The following is a 14,467-nucleotide window of genomic DNA, read 5'->3' on the forward strand; positions in this document are numbered from 1 at the left end:
TCCAGGAAGACTACGTCCACTGTGACACCTGCATCTAAGGATTTTATGACCTGGTCGTAGAAGGCAACCATGTTGTTCTGACAGGACCTGCCCCTAATGAACCCATGCTGTTTGCCGCTTGGCATAATCTCCCCTGCTGGTCCCTCGCAGATGTGTTCCTCGATAATTTTCTCAAAGAGTTTCCCCAAGACCAAGGTAAGACTAATGGACCTACAGTTACCCAGGTCCTCCTTCCTCCCCTTTTGGAAAATGGGGACCACACTGGCCCTTTTTCAGTCCTCTGGCACCTGGCCAAAGCACCATGAGTGCTCGTAAAGCCATGCCAGGGGTCCCGCAATGACCTCTGCCAATTCCCTCAGCACCCTGGGATGGAGATCATCTGGACCTGCTGACTTGAACATGTCCAGCCCCACCAAAAGTTCCTTAACTAGGTCCTCACTGACCCTAGGCCTGGTGGTGCCTCTAAGTCTGTCTGCAATCCTGGTGGGGGGGATGTCCTGGTCCCTGCTCAGAAAAATGGAGGCAAAGAATTTGTTAAAGAGGTCAGCTTTATCATCTGGTGCAACCACCAGATTGCCACGCATGTCCTGCAGGGGCCCCACATTACCTGGTGCTTTCTTTTTACTCCCTATGTATTTAAAAAAGGACTTCTTGTTATCTTTGATCCTTGTTTTGAATAAAGAAAACTTGTTGAATATTGCCATGTCTCAACTTGATTCCTTTAGGGGTTTAGTGTCAGCAGGAATGCCCCAGGGACTGAACTCAACAAACACAAAACCTTGGAGGGGAGAGTCAGAGTAGGGAGATTTTGCCCTCACATACTAATTACTAGATTAGGAACAGAGACCAGGGACTTCTCCATGTAGGACCTGGGCAGGTGGGTGATCCCAGACCCACTATCCATCTGAGAGAGCTGCAGGGAAGAGAGGGAGGTAGGAGCTGACTGGTGGGCTGGTGCAGAAGAAGGCTGCAGGGTGGAAGACATTGCCACAGCAGGAACAGTGAACCTTTGGCTCTCCCTCATGGGACACCTCAGCCCCTCAACCCTGGCCCAGTCTCCCCTTTCTCATATTAAGCCCAGGGGCTTCCTATCACTGCCAAGGCTATGTTGCTCCACTGCAGTGGGACCCAGGCCATGGGGGGCAGGGGACTGTGGGGAGTGGAAGAGGCAAACCATACTTTCCTGAGCTACACAGCATTCTCACTAACTTATCAGCAAAAAGCAAAAGCAAGGAGGAGCTGAGTACGGTTCCTGTGGGTTGTGCTGCAGCAGCAGCTGATGCATTGTTAGTTGGAGGCCTAGGGGGCACTCTGTGCACCTGGAAGGGTAACAGCAAGGTATAAAAGGAATTGGTCCAATACACCCATGGCGGCAATATAGGACGTGGTTCCTGGGGCCTGTTTGTGGCCTCTGCTGAAGTGGAGCATCCTGGGTCATGACATCCATGACACTGGAGCTCTTCCCTGGCTCCTGCATGTCATCTTTCCTGCACTCAGAAAGATGTCAGGGGTGCTCAGCTCCAGCTGCAGGTGTAACTCAGCTCACACATCCTGTGATGACACAGGGACCAGCAACAAAGGGGCGGACTCCTCATGGGCCAACACCAGCAGCTAACCTCTTGCCCCATGGCCCTGGGGACTGAGTTGTCCCTGCTCCTCTTCTTCCACTGGAGTCCCTGCTGACAACTCCTCCCACCCCTCCAATGGTGCCATAGGTGTGCAGGGTCTCAAAACTCCTATCCTTAGTGAGGAAACACGACAGTTCCTCATAGAAGAGTATGATCTGCCTCTAGTCCCTGGCACATTTGTTGGTATCCTGCAGTCCCTTATGTTGGATCTTCATCCATTTAGTCTTGATGAGGCACTGCTCCCAATCCCTTTTGTGGCCCCATGCATGCATCTGCTGAGTGATGCATTTGGCAATATCCCTGTTCAGGTGCCCTTTCTGGAGGTGGTTCTGGGTCTCCTTCTCACTCCAGGTGATGATGAGATCCCTCATCTCCCTGTAGTCCCAGTTGTGTGACTGGAGCTGGGCAGTGGCAGAGGACAGGACAGAGTCTTCCATGGTCCATGATAGGGTCCGTGTGGGTCTCATTATCCACAGGTAGGTGAGGGTCTGGCTGCATGGATGGATGGAAGGAGAGGTGGATGTGTGTGTAGGTGTGGGTCCCAGTCCCTCTCTGGCAGCTGGGTATGTCCCCCTGCTGCAGAGTGACTATGACTCCACTGGTCAGGCCACTCCCCAACCTCAAACTTTCCAGGGGTTTCTAGCAGAAACCCCATGATCTTGGTAACACTCTATGCCCCCATCCATGAATGGGGTTACAGAAGCCTCCCTCCCCCCACTCCACCCCACCTGCTTGTGGCTGGAAAATGGCCAGAGGCAGGAGGCAGAGCTATAGAGAGAGGCTCTGCTAACCCAGGGCCCACTGGGTGGCTGGCTGGAGCAACCAAATGTGGGCCGAGGGCTAGCATGCCTCCCTACAACGGATGGGTAGCGGAGAGCTGCAAAGAAGCCTGAGAAGCCAGAGGATAGTGTATGAGACAAGTGGGATTTAAACAGGTTTTGGTTGCTTACTCAGAATAGTTTTAAGCAACTGCATGATGGTTTGAGGTTTTCATATAAAGCAAACATTTGATCTCTAAAGGAATGAGTGTGCTATGTTTGTGGAGAGCTCACAGAAAACAAAAGGAAAAAATGGAAAAGAAAAATATAATCAACCCAGCAAATATTTAGTGCATTCAATATCCCTAGATCATCAGTCACAGGAGATTATTAAAACCTTTTCTGACACTACTTTGTCTGTTCCCAGATTTTATGAACATGTTCTTAGAACTCCAGCTACTGCTTTTCTGCTCTGTTCCCTTTTTCCATCTCTTAGGTGGCACAAGGGGAATGGAGACTGGCCACTTTCCCCTCTAGCATGGTGTGAGCGTCCCCAGCGGATGCAGGACTGATGTAGTTGACCTGTGTCACCTTCCTGACAACCCTAATTAAAGGATACTTTGGCAGCCAGGAGGAGTATGCCCAGAACATCTTGCTACGTTACTCTTATTATGCTGTCCTGAACAGCTTCTGCTCTTCCCATTGCTTCTGGAACAGAGTAAACTGTGACTGATCTGTGCCTGTGGCAGTTTACATTCCCCAGTACACCAACAGAATGACACCAGCAGACACACTGGGAAAAGCAAAGCCAAGTCTCTGTCCCTTTTCATCCAGACAAATGAAGAACATAACATCTTTGTGGCAATCGCTTCCAATGCATGCAGGAGACTAAATAAAAATATGCATGCTTAGCCTATGTTGCTCTCTTCCCTTTTGCTCCCATAAAGGATGCCAAGATAAATACTTAAGTAATGAATTGCATCACAGCTTGATTAGTTTTTAACTGCAGAATTTACAAAAACTCAGCAACATTCGAGGAACTGGGTTAGGATTATTTCCTCACCCATCACCAGGATGTGCAAAATCATTTAAATTTTATTCCTACTTCCAGTATCTTATTAGCACAGCAAGATAGATTTTTCTCCAGACGTCATGGCATTATTGTGATTGGACGTGGTATTAGAGCAATTTTTGGAGTTACTAATAACCTTGAGAGAGAGAGCAGCTTTTCTTATGTCCAAAAGCTGTCTTTCTTGATTTAGAAGAAACTTTCTGCAAGTTCTTCCTGTCTGCAAAGCTGGTTTCCCAAGAATACTCCTCTTGTAGTATTTGGCTTTCTGCCCCTTCCCCCCTCAGCAACCTTTAGCTATAACCTTAGATCTGTCATGAACAGGACATGGGGTCAGATGGTACCATACAAATTCAAACTGTCCTTCCCTAACAAAGAGGACATAAGTTGGCAATTCTGCCATAGGAAGTCTAACTGTGAAGGCTTCCATTCTGCTGGTGTCAGAGTTCAACTCTGTTTAAACAGCTAAGACTTAATAACTGCGCCTTGGAAATGCTGTTGTGTGCATTTCTCTTGAGAATTTCTTCTGTGGAATTTTAGATTAAATTAGAATTTATGCTAGAACTCTTTGTAGCCTGTATGCTTGATATAGCTGAATAAGTAAAATAATTCAAAGGATGCTAATCAAGAAACTTTCCTATTTGACCACAGCATCTTAAGATGGAAATATTAAACAAATAGCTCTGTGCATACAATAAAGTAAGTGCTTCTTGCATTTGTAGGGGGAGATTTTTAGTCTTGACTTAACTGAACTTGGTACAGGAAGAATAGTCATATGTAGAACATAAGCAGAAAAAGAAAGGAAATTAGTAATGAAGGCATGAATGCTATAGTCCTGCACCTAGGTCCCCAACCCCTGCAGTCATATGATGATAACAGAATCTCATTTTCTAGTTCTTATCATTGGAGAAAAACTCAGATCTCTAAGGAAGAATAGGAACCCCCATCTGTGGTTCAAAGAAACATCCTCCCCTAGATACATGAGTTTCCTCCATAACTACTCTCTCTGCCTCCCTAGGAAGAAAAGAGGCCCCTTTAGCCATTGTCAGTTCAGGAAGGGCCATATGATGAAGGGGGGCCATGATGGGGAGAGCTGCATACTGTGTTGTGGTGCGTCTAAAAATGTGGTTTGCCATAAACCAGCAGGGAGCGTAATAGAATCTTTTGATGAAATCTTGAGAAATTAAGCCTGGCTCCTACTTTGTAGACTATTAGTCTATTTTACTATGTTAATGAGTATTGTGGAGAAAACATGATAGTACACAAGGGATATAATAAATATCAGAGTATCAGGCTATGGATTGGATCTGAAAGATCTGATTCTGGTCTGATTTACTTTGGCTGTATACAAGTGTAACTCCATATATTCCAGTGAAATTACTTCTGATTTCTACCAGTGTCACTGGAAAAAGAATCAATCCTGAAAATAGTGTGTGCCTAAATCCAAGGATACTGATTTACTATGTGGTTATATTTTCATTTAGTTACGGTATTTTATGTAGGTTCAAGTAGGGCTACCTAAATCCCAAGGAACTTGAGGCTTTGTGAACTACACAACATGGTTAAAACATTTTGCACAAAAAAATCACAAAATACATTTGGGATTGGTGAAATCATCCTTTCCATAAATGTAACTCATTTCATTTTCAAATGAGTTTTAATAAAATATTTTTCTAATAGGGAATGCCTGTGCTCTGAAAGCAAAGAAGAAAATTATAGAAAAATATCTTTGCTTGCTGCTGGTCAAGACCCAAAAATCATGCATACATTCGCACGCAAAAAATTCCACATGAGAAAAGCATCCTCAGTTCTCTGATTGGCTTAACCTGATCTTAATTATTTGTGCTGTATCAAATCTATAACCTAGATTCTTCTTGCTTTACTTATTTACATAGTATCTTATGTGTTAAATGAGTACAAGAATATCTGAGAGAATTCAAATGTTTAAAAGAGTAAGAGTAGAAGGGTTGGTTAAAAAATGCCAAACCAAGGTCTCACACATAGAATGTACAGCAAAATCCAATGGATTGTTTAGACAAAGGTCACTTACCTACATTAAATGTTTAGCAGAAATGACTGCTTTTGATAGACATGTTCTACCAGTGCACATATCTTATTTTGTGAGAATATTTTTTTTTAAATCTAAAAACCTAATATTTATTTCAGTGATTGTTGTGGTGATGCCCAAGTACCCCAACCAGGACTGGTGCCCCATTGTCAGGGGTGCTATCATTAAACTAATCAATAAATCCCAATCGTATCCCATGGAAAACATTTTTAATTAATTGCTTCAAACATACAACAACACTGAAATGAAAAAACATAAAATAAAACCAGCCAGCTGAAAAGAAAATGGTTTCAAAATGGTTTTCGGCAAAAATCTTCAGTTTTGGTAAGAAAAGCAAAATTATACAAATTAGTGTATCAATGTGGGATCGTAGGTTAGTCCAGCTCCTAAAATTATAATAGGATGAGACAAGTTTAACTGAGTATCTCAAGGGGCAATGATTGAAGTCACTGCTAATAGCTGATATGCATTGCAATGGTCTTTGGTAATCTTCTAATTCATTGGACGGGAGTAAAGTTTTTTCAGTATTATATGCATATTTGCAATTCAGTCTTGGCAAGTTTATTTTCATGTCTGTCAGATTCTTGGTATTTTGTAGCAGCAGCAGCAAGCTGAATCACTCGTCTGCCATGCTAAACATCAACAAGTACATGCATATTTAGCATGAATAGAATCTTCTCAGTTGCCTATCAACAATGCAACTAGCAGAATAAAGTTGACCAGCATAAAGTTTTTATTATAGATATTCAGATAGCTTCTGATTTCTCTGAGTGGCTCATTATGCAAGCAATGCACCATTGCAGGCATGAATTGCTTTGACTGTATCTGGATTGGAGTGGCAGCATTTTGTGCCAGGATCCTCCAGAGGTTCATGCTTTTGAAAGCTTGAATCACGGTACTGCTGCTGTTGCTCCTGCCACTGCTGGGAAATGCTAACCAGAGCGAGAAATGGAAATTGTTGGAGCAGCTGCCACCTGTGCTGTGTCTGATTGAGCAGAGACTTCTGCTGTGCCAGTTTCTCTTCTGTCCTTGCATGCCCACAGTTCTCTAACTCTACTCACAGAGTGTGTCTTTTGCCAAGTCACAGGGTAGCTGGGAATCTTTTACCCTTGGATGCAATCTCTCAGCAACTGTCCATTTGAAAATCTTTATAAACATTCACTACTTCATAATTAATTGACTCCTTTCTGAACAATGAGCTATGATGGGCACATCAAGTCCCCTGCCTCCTTTATCAGACCCAAATACATTCAGCCTCACAAGAACATGACTTTTTCTCCAGAAGGGTTCAGATTTAATCTCTTTACTCACGTCTGTTAGAGAGCAGGTCAAGAGTAAGTCAGTGACACCTGTATATCACATCTTTCCTATAAGGCAACCTATGTTATGAGGCTATTCCTTACCGTGCTGAGTACAGATCTGCTCAGAAACAACTAATGCTAAACTTCTTAGATTTGTCTGTTCTGCATAGGGAGTGAGGCAGAACCAGGCCCTAGGGGTGACTGTGACTCCCCCTGGTAGCTATGCAGACCCTGCACACAACCAGCTCCCTGGGTCTCCTTCCTTCCCTCTTGCCTGCCATGCCCTGTTGTAATTAGTCAAACTGATGGAAAGGGAAGCTACTGTAAGATCCCAAGGTGAGCCTCATCCATGTTCATAATCAGTGAGTGCCTCCCAGACTCCATGGGTTTCAAACTTGCCCCTCAGGTGTTAGGTGAGCCCCCCTGGCCCATCTGTGCTCCAGCATAATAATCAACTTAAGAACTAATTCTGTGGCCTCCAACCTCCCCTACAGCTATGCCCATGCCTCCCAGGTGTTACCAGTGGTTATTCAAGTGGGGCACTTTGCCCCCTCAGTACCCAGCCACTACAGGCTTTACGCCCTTGTGGGAGCGTCAGCCTGCTTGGCCTCCTCCCCTTTTCTTTTGATGATCACTTTAGCCTAGGCCCATGGTGCCAGACCAGGCTGCTGGGCTCCAGCCCCTGTCTTCCCTGCTGGTATCCGTTTTTGCCTTTCTTACACTGTGGGTCCATGCAGCAGGGCAGAAGCAGCTCTGAGGCTCCCCCTGTACATGGGTCAGTGGAGGACAGCAGCAGTGAAAGAGGGGTGTGACTGCAACCCTTAGTCCCCTCCCCACAAGTTCCACCCCAACCATTCACAATACTATTAAGTGACTATACCCACATTTATTTCTATGTCTCCTCACTCTCCTTTCACAAACCAAACTTTTAAGAGGAGGGATAGCTTCTTCCATTCCACAGAATATTGTTCTGGGACAACCATTGTATTTGAATAAGTGTGAAAACAACTTTGTGCTCAATAAAAGAAAAGCCTGATTGTACCCTCCCTTTAATATTATGGTGACTCATCCTAGAGCCTAGTAACATCAACTTCAACTATCCGAGGATCTGCTCATTAAGTAGAACTCATACAAAAGACTACCTTATTTGTGACATTTGCCATTTTGATCACAAGGTGAAAGAACACCAATCTGACATCAAATGCAGAAAGAAATGCAGGCCCATGGCAAGACACTTTAATCTCCCTTGGCAGTCCATCACTAACCTGAGGGCAGATTTTCTCAGGCAGCAACGTTTAAAAAAATATTTGAATGGGAAACTGAGGAACAAGAAATCATCCTCAGACTAGATTGTGTTACGTATGGCTTAAACAGGGGCTATGGATTCTTATCCTATTACCTGGATTAGCTTTGGTGACTCCTTTGTTCCTCTGGTTTTATTGCTTGCATGCTTGTCACGCCTAACACTTGCTCACACTCTCCTCTTTTCCCCTCTCTGCTCCTCCCTTCTGCTTTTGTATTCAAATGTCTTTCTCCTTTTTATACCCAGCTTTGTGCGTGTCCTTTTGTAACATCTGATGAAGTGAGCTTCAGCCCATGAAAACTTCACACACACACAGCTAGTCAACCAGCTGCCATCTACCCTGCTTTCTATTTACTATTTTGCACAGATTCCTAAAGTACTGTAAATGCTGGCAAAATGCATCTTTTAGGCCACTTGATTTTTAGCAGTGCTGAATACTCACAGTTTCCAATGAAGCCAGGTGTAGCTGTGCATATTCACTTCTTTTGAACACAAATAGTTTACTTAGGCACCTATTTATTAATCTGGGTTCCTAACACTAGACAACCAGTTTTGAAAATCAGGCACTATCATCTGTGTGTCCCATGGATGTGAATGGCAAACCACTGCATGAATGGAATTTTCCTCTAATAAATATCTGTCCTTAAAAGAGCTAGGCTAAAGCTTTGTTGAACATTCAACCAAGTGTGTACACCACAAGAAAACACCTCTAAATTTGCAAATGTCTATGAAATATAAGCAATGATGCAGTCACTGGGTACCTATCAGAATTACATTTAGATTGCCCTAACCAAGCTTATAGCAGAGTGTGCAAGCATTCACAGGGTTTAAGTCACCCTAAAAATGGTATGCCTGCTCCTGACTAAATTTAGATGGGCATGGGTTACCCAGGTATAAAATGGGTTAACTCAGCCTAAGGAATGTCTTCATGCATCCCCAGCACAGCCCCAGGGCTGAGAAAGCCCAGCCACTCTCCACAGTCCAAGCTGTGTTGTGTTAATACCCCATAACCCTAACTATGCTATTTTTATCCCCGCCAACCGACACACACCAGATTGGATGGCCCCCTCACAGACCTGCCAGCTCACCTGTCAATTGTGCTCCCCTCCCCAACCAAATCCCTCAGTCCCCCCTAAAAAAACTTATTTATCCCTGAATACCTACATGAACAACTGCACCCAACAGAATCCAAGTCAAGTTTAGGCAGCTGAAAGTAAGCCACCTAACCTAAGCTGGGTCATTTGAACACTTGTTTGTACTCACTGCCTGCACAACACAGTGGTTGCTTAATAATATACAATCGCTTGTATTATATTGTTGTCACCACTTAAAGGACATTATTCCAACACCTACAATCTTTATTCCAACACCTATAAATGTTCAGGCAATGCAAATATGAATCCCTATGAAAAACTGCCACATTCCTGATAATAAACTAACAAAAAGCCTGAACCGTGATATTTTGGGGAAATTTGAAATCTGGGTGAGAATTTCTATTCCTTCATTATCTATTTATATAAACTAGGATAGAGAACCATTTCATGAGCTTTTATATCCCTTTTTGGGATTTGCAGGGTGGGGAGCTAAAATGAAGGTGAGGTTTTCATATGAACCTATAAACTTACCAGGCTTGGGAAGTATAGGAGGAAAAATAAATGTGGCATAAGGGACTAACTAGAAGGGGGAGCTGGAAAGAGAATGGGATCACTTAGTAGAATGTGGCAAACGGGAATAAGAAGAGAAAGTAGAAAAGAAAATGGGGTCACTGCTTTCCAAAAGGCTGTGGATGATAAGCTGAAGTCAATAACCCACACCATAGTTTTACTTATCAGTGTACATTAGTTCATTTTCCAGTTGAATCTGCTATTAATACAATTTTTATTTTTACAGTGTTTTCTATTATTAGCATAGTACCACTTCATTATCACAACAACAGATCTCAGTGATTTCAGCATCACGCTGGGATACCACCATTTCTCGGCTGGTAGAGGCAATGATCTGGCATGACTTGCACTACATCTTATTTGTTAATGTTATAAGTGATCCTTATTTGCAGTTATGAGACAATTTAATCTTTTGATACTATGAATATTAATTGCTGGCACAAAATTTAGTGTGAGAAGAATTGTTTTAATGCCAGTTCCATCCTAATGTTTTGGCAAGTACAGTGCATGTTATTCTCTGGCCTAAAAGACACTGCTCAATATTTCAGCTCCAGTACCCACTGCACTATTTTTTCTATAGAACTTTATCTTTTGAACAGTCAGTAGTCAAAGTACAGGCCTGAGGGGGTCGGGTCTTGGATTTCATTCTTGGCTCTGCCTCTGACTTTTTGTGTCAGTTTGAAGTCAGTGATGTCTCTCACATTGCCAGCCTCACAAGGATATTTGGAAGCTTAAGCAACTTGCTCATATTTTGCAATCACCAAATACAGGGGCAGAAGGCAGGGCAGGGTGACTTAGAGACTAAATGGTTCAGAGAAGTCTGAGCTTTTACTGGAAACAACCTACTTTGTCATATGCACCTGATTTCAGACTAACACAGCTAACCACCTCTCAAACGCAAGGGGTGAAGTTTTCATAGAAAAGACAATAAAAAACCCCAAACAGTAGAGAAGGTTGGGTATTTCTAGTCCACAGACCTCATAAAAAACCAGCAGTTACTATTATTATTGTTATTTTCAATCCCTGCTGGTTGTTCTAGATGCATGGATTCAGCTTTCTTGCCTATATGTAAAGTAACAATTTTGTGTCAAGGTGGCCACTGAGAACCAGGGTTCTCACCCCAATTTTATAAGGAGACTTAACCACTGGTTTGTCCACTCTTCACTGACCCCACCGCTCCGTTCTCCTGTATGGAACTTAGGGAATGTAGCTAGATATCTATGCCCAATGGAGGATGAAACCTTGTCCCATAGGTACCTTTATGAACAAGGAACCGTGTGTCCCCAATTCACATGCGCCAGATTTGCAGGATATAAATCAAACACAGGTGTTTTGATTGCAATCAAGAATTTACATGAGCTGATGATCTGACCCTTAATATTCAGCAATTGCTTTGAGATCCTGTGATAAGACAGCATGTAATTGCACACTTTTATTACAGGTTTTTTCCACTTCCTTTTATTCGAGTGACATACCGGAGATGTTTTTTCCTCAGTAAAAAAAATCCTATTTTCCTCCTATAATTGTGTTTTTGATGATATTATTTAGCAAAACATCTTCCAGAATAACTTGTCTAAGCACTGCCGCCTGGTAGGTGGCAAACAGTTTCTAAGAAGGGGAACGTTACGATGTCATTTCAGGGGCTGAGCAGGTTGGGAAGCATTAGCGCCAATGAATGAAATTGAAATGCTACTTAACTAATACCTGCTACTGCTTAAAACTCTCCTGAGAAGGCCTATGTTTAAGGATTATTTTCTTTTAAAAAATGTAAAAGTATTATTAGCCAGATTTTATCACACTGTAAATTAGAAAAGCAACCTCTTTCTATGGAACTAAGAACTCTTTAGCCCTTTCAGGCAGTAAATAACAGTTTGTATTGTGTTATCTGGAAAAATAAAATATTATGCTTTCAGGTTTCTGTATTCAGCTGCAGATTTGCACTGGGTTTAATGTCTCTTTATTTTCCATGTAAATGGATTTTCAAAATTGTTTCTGCGGAAAAGTGAAGGCATTTTTTTCTATTTTTCCACTTAATGTCATTGAGCTGGCATTTGAGTGAATTATGAAAAATCAAGAACCTGAAAGCTACGGCCCTGCTGAAGTCCATTGTATAGTCAGAAGCAATTTATGCAGAACAATGAGAGAAAATCCAATAGATCTGGAAATGTGCACAGAGAAAGCAGGAGTACTTTGTTATATTAATAATTTAGTTTTCATTTTCATCTTAATTCCTCATATTTTGTTGGGTTTTGTCCTCTAACAGAAGCAGTCTCCGCATGAAAAACGCTCAGTAGCTCAACCATTTTCAGAATCTTTATACCATACTTGCATCGGCATTTTCCCAGAGTTTGCGACAGAAATAAGTTCAAGCAATCTTCTGGAGCTCAAATTTAGACTACACGATAAAGGATGCAAGTGAGTTTATTGTTTACTAGTGAGAGAGGAAGCAGTTCTTTACTGGGTACGTTGGCAGAATATAGCAATCTCAGATATTCTAGCAAAAACACGTTCCTTAAAAACAGCAATATTAAAAATCAAGTGTCCCATTTATTTCATGTTAATTTCAAGTTGTAAGAAATTCAACAGCTACCTTAAAAAAAGAAAAAGAAAAAAGAAACAAACAATTGAAAATGCGATTTATGTCTAAACTCCAAATGACTGATGTATTTTTCATTAATACCTGTATCTGTTTACCCACCATACTTACTCTGTTGAGATATATATATGAGAGAGAAAGAGAGAATATCCATAACCAGGGTCTCCCAATGGAATATCAGAAAAATACATATTGATTAGTTTGCTTTTTTCACCTGATCACCAGAAAATGCCAATGAGCAAGGACAATCTGTGCCTGAAAGATAACCCAGCATCTCTGTCAACAATACAGATGGTCCAATAAAAGATAGCACACAGAAAACCTTGTCTCTCACACATTTCCTGAACCATCATGACTACAACACTCCAACCCTCATAAAATCCAAGAGCCAAAGTATTTTCTGGATTACGAAAATGACCTGGATTACAAAGATGGCTTCTATTGCTGAAGAACTAGATTTTTGTTTGGACAGATATAATAGGATCAAGGATTTCTTACATGCCAAACAAGAATAGAAATATTAACCACAACCAAATCCAACAGCTAATTGGATATCTACAATCTGGTTAAATTCCACAAATGACAGTCAAGACGTATATTCCCTACTGCTCTTATTGCCATAAGGAGTAATATTCAGCAAAAGGAGTACCAATAGGAAAAAACAGATTCCCCCTCCCAGAACCTGATACAGATGGAGTCTGCAGTGAGCTTCCAAACCTACAGCTAAGTAAAAAATGAACTTCATTGAAAGAACAATTCCAGCGCTCTGACTGGTTCACTAGCAGATTTCAGAATTACTTTTCTGTGGTAGAATGTGTTTCATTTCAAAGCCCCAAACTTTTCTTTGCATGTATTCTATGCAAGGGAGGAATGGGGAAAAAGTGGGAGGAAAAACCTGACGGTGTTTAGAGTTTACATCATCTCACTACTTTATTACTTTCCTCCCTGCTAGCAAGAAGTATTGTGCAAAGTTTATTCTTGAAAATGATAGCAGTACCAGAATATTTTGACACCTTCAAAGAGAACACATATTCTCCGTCACCACAAACTAACTCCAAAATTACTTATTTTTGTTTTTGGTATTTTTTTTTCCTATAAATTTCCTTCTGTAATCAAAAATGACTGCAACCATTCAGGAGACGTATGGTTCAATATGCTCAGCTTCTTTGGTACATATTTCTTTTTATCAGACAAATCAAAGCTGCTCAGGAAAACAAAACACTACAGGAACTAAAACTAAAAATTCAAACACAAATATAGTGTCTCATACAAATCAAACAGAAGATATGAAAGGTATTATGAAAGATAGCTGAACATCTGACATACCAATCTCAGATTCCTATATTTGGCCTGGCAAAGCTAAAGGAAACCCCTTCTTAACCCACTTTAGCTAACATAACAATGCCCATTTATCTAGTTAGTATAGTGGTAAGGGGCTATATATGTGATCATCATGCTAATAAGCCTTTCTAAACAAAACTTCATAAACATTTACATGGTAACCCAACTTTGCAAGAACTTTATAGAACCTTTTTTGAAAGTAATTGGTTTCATAAATGAACCTCCCATACAAACTTCATTGAGGTTCTCAGAAAGGCTTACAGAACAGTCTAGTAACCATTTATTTTTAGAAGCATTTGTGAGCTGAGTGGTCCTACCTCAGTTCCCAGCCCTTGGAGCAGCAAGAAAAACCCTTTATTAGTAGGAAACTTGAAATGAGCCTTGAAGAAAGCCAGGTATTGAGACTTGCTAAGGAGCTTCTTGCATCTCTTCCTCCAGATTTAAGCTCTACAAAGAAAGAGAGCACTCATATCTACTAATGGCCATGACCTTATGAAAACTACTGAGGAAAAATGAGTCTCATAAAGTAGCTCTAGAAGTTAGTTAGTTATTAGACCTTTGCATATAAAATAAATACAGCATCAATTTTCTGAGATTCCAAACCTTTTAAGGAACCTTGTCACCTCAAAATTAAATTATTAAAATATATTGAAATGTGTATTCTGCTTTGGTACTTTGAATTCAATACTTTATCTGGCACAGAATGCAGAACCCTGCTACCAGAGCAGTGCTTCTTAGT

The 14,467-nt window shown here is 41.5% G+C and overlaps 1 long non-coding RNA gene across 1 annotated transcript in view; it reads right to left on the reverse strand.

The window, feature by feature from the left end:
* The window catches only part of LOC109297463, a 199,564-nt gene extending 185,393 nt beyond the window's left edge, over positions 1-14,171 (reverse strand). The window contains exon 1 of the long non-coding RNA XR_002097319.1: positions 14,046-14,171. This is a non-coding gene — a long non-coding RNA (uncharacterized LOC109297463). The remainder of the gene's footprint in view (positions 1-14,045) is intronic.
* Between the last annotated feature and the right edge of the window lie 296 nt (positions 14,172-14,467).

This window comes from Gavialis gangeticus, unplaced genomic scaffold, assembly GCF_001723915.1.
Source record: "Gavialis gangeticus isolate Ggan-Ray unplaced genomic scaffold, GavGan_comp1, whole genome shotgun sequence".
In the NCBI taxonomy this organism is placed as follows: domain Eukaryota; kingdom Metazoa; phylum Chordata; order Crocodylia; family Gavialidae; genus Gavialis; species Gavialis gangeticus.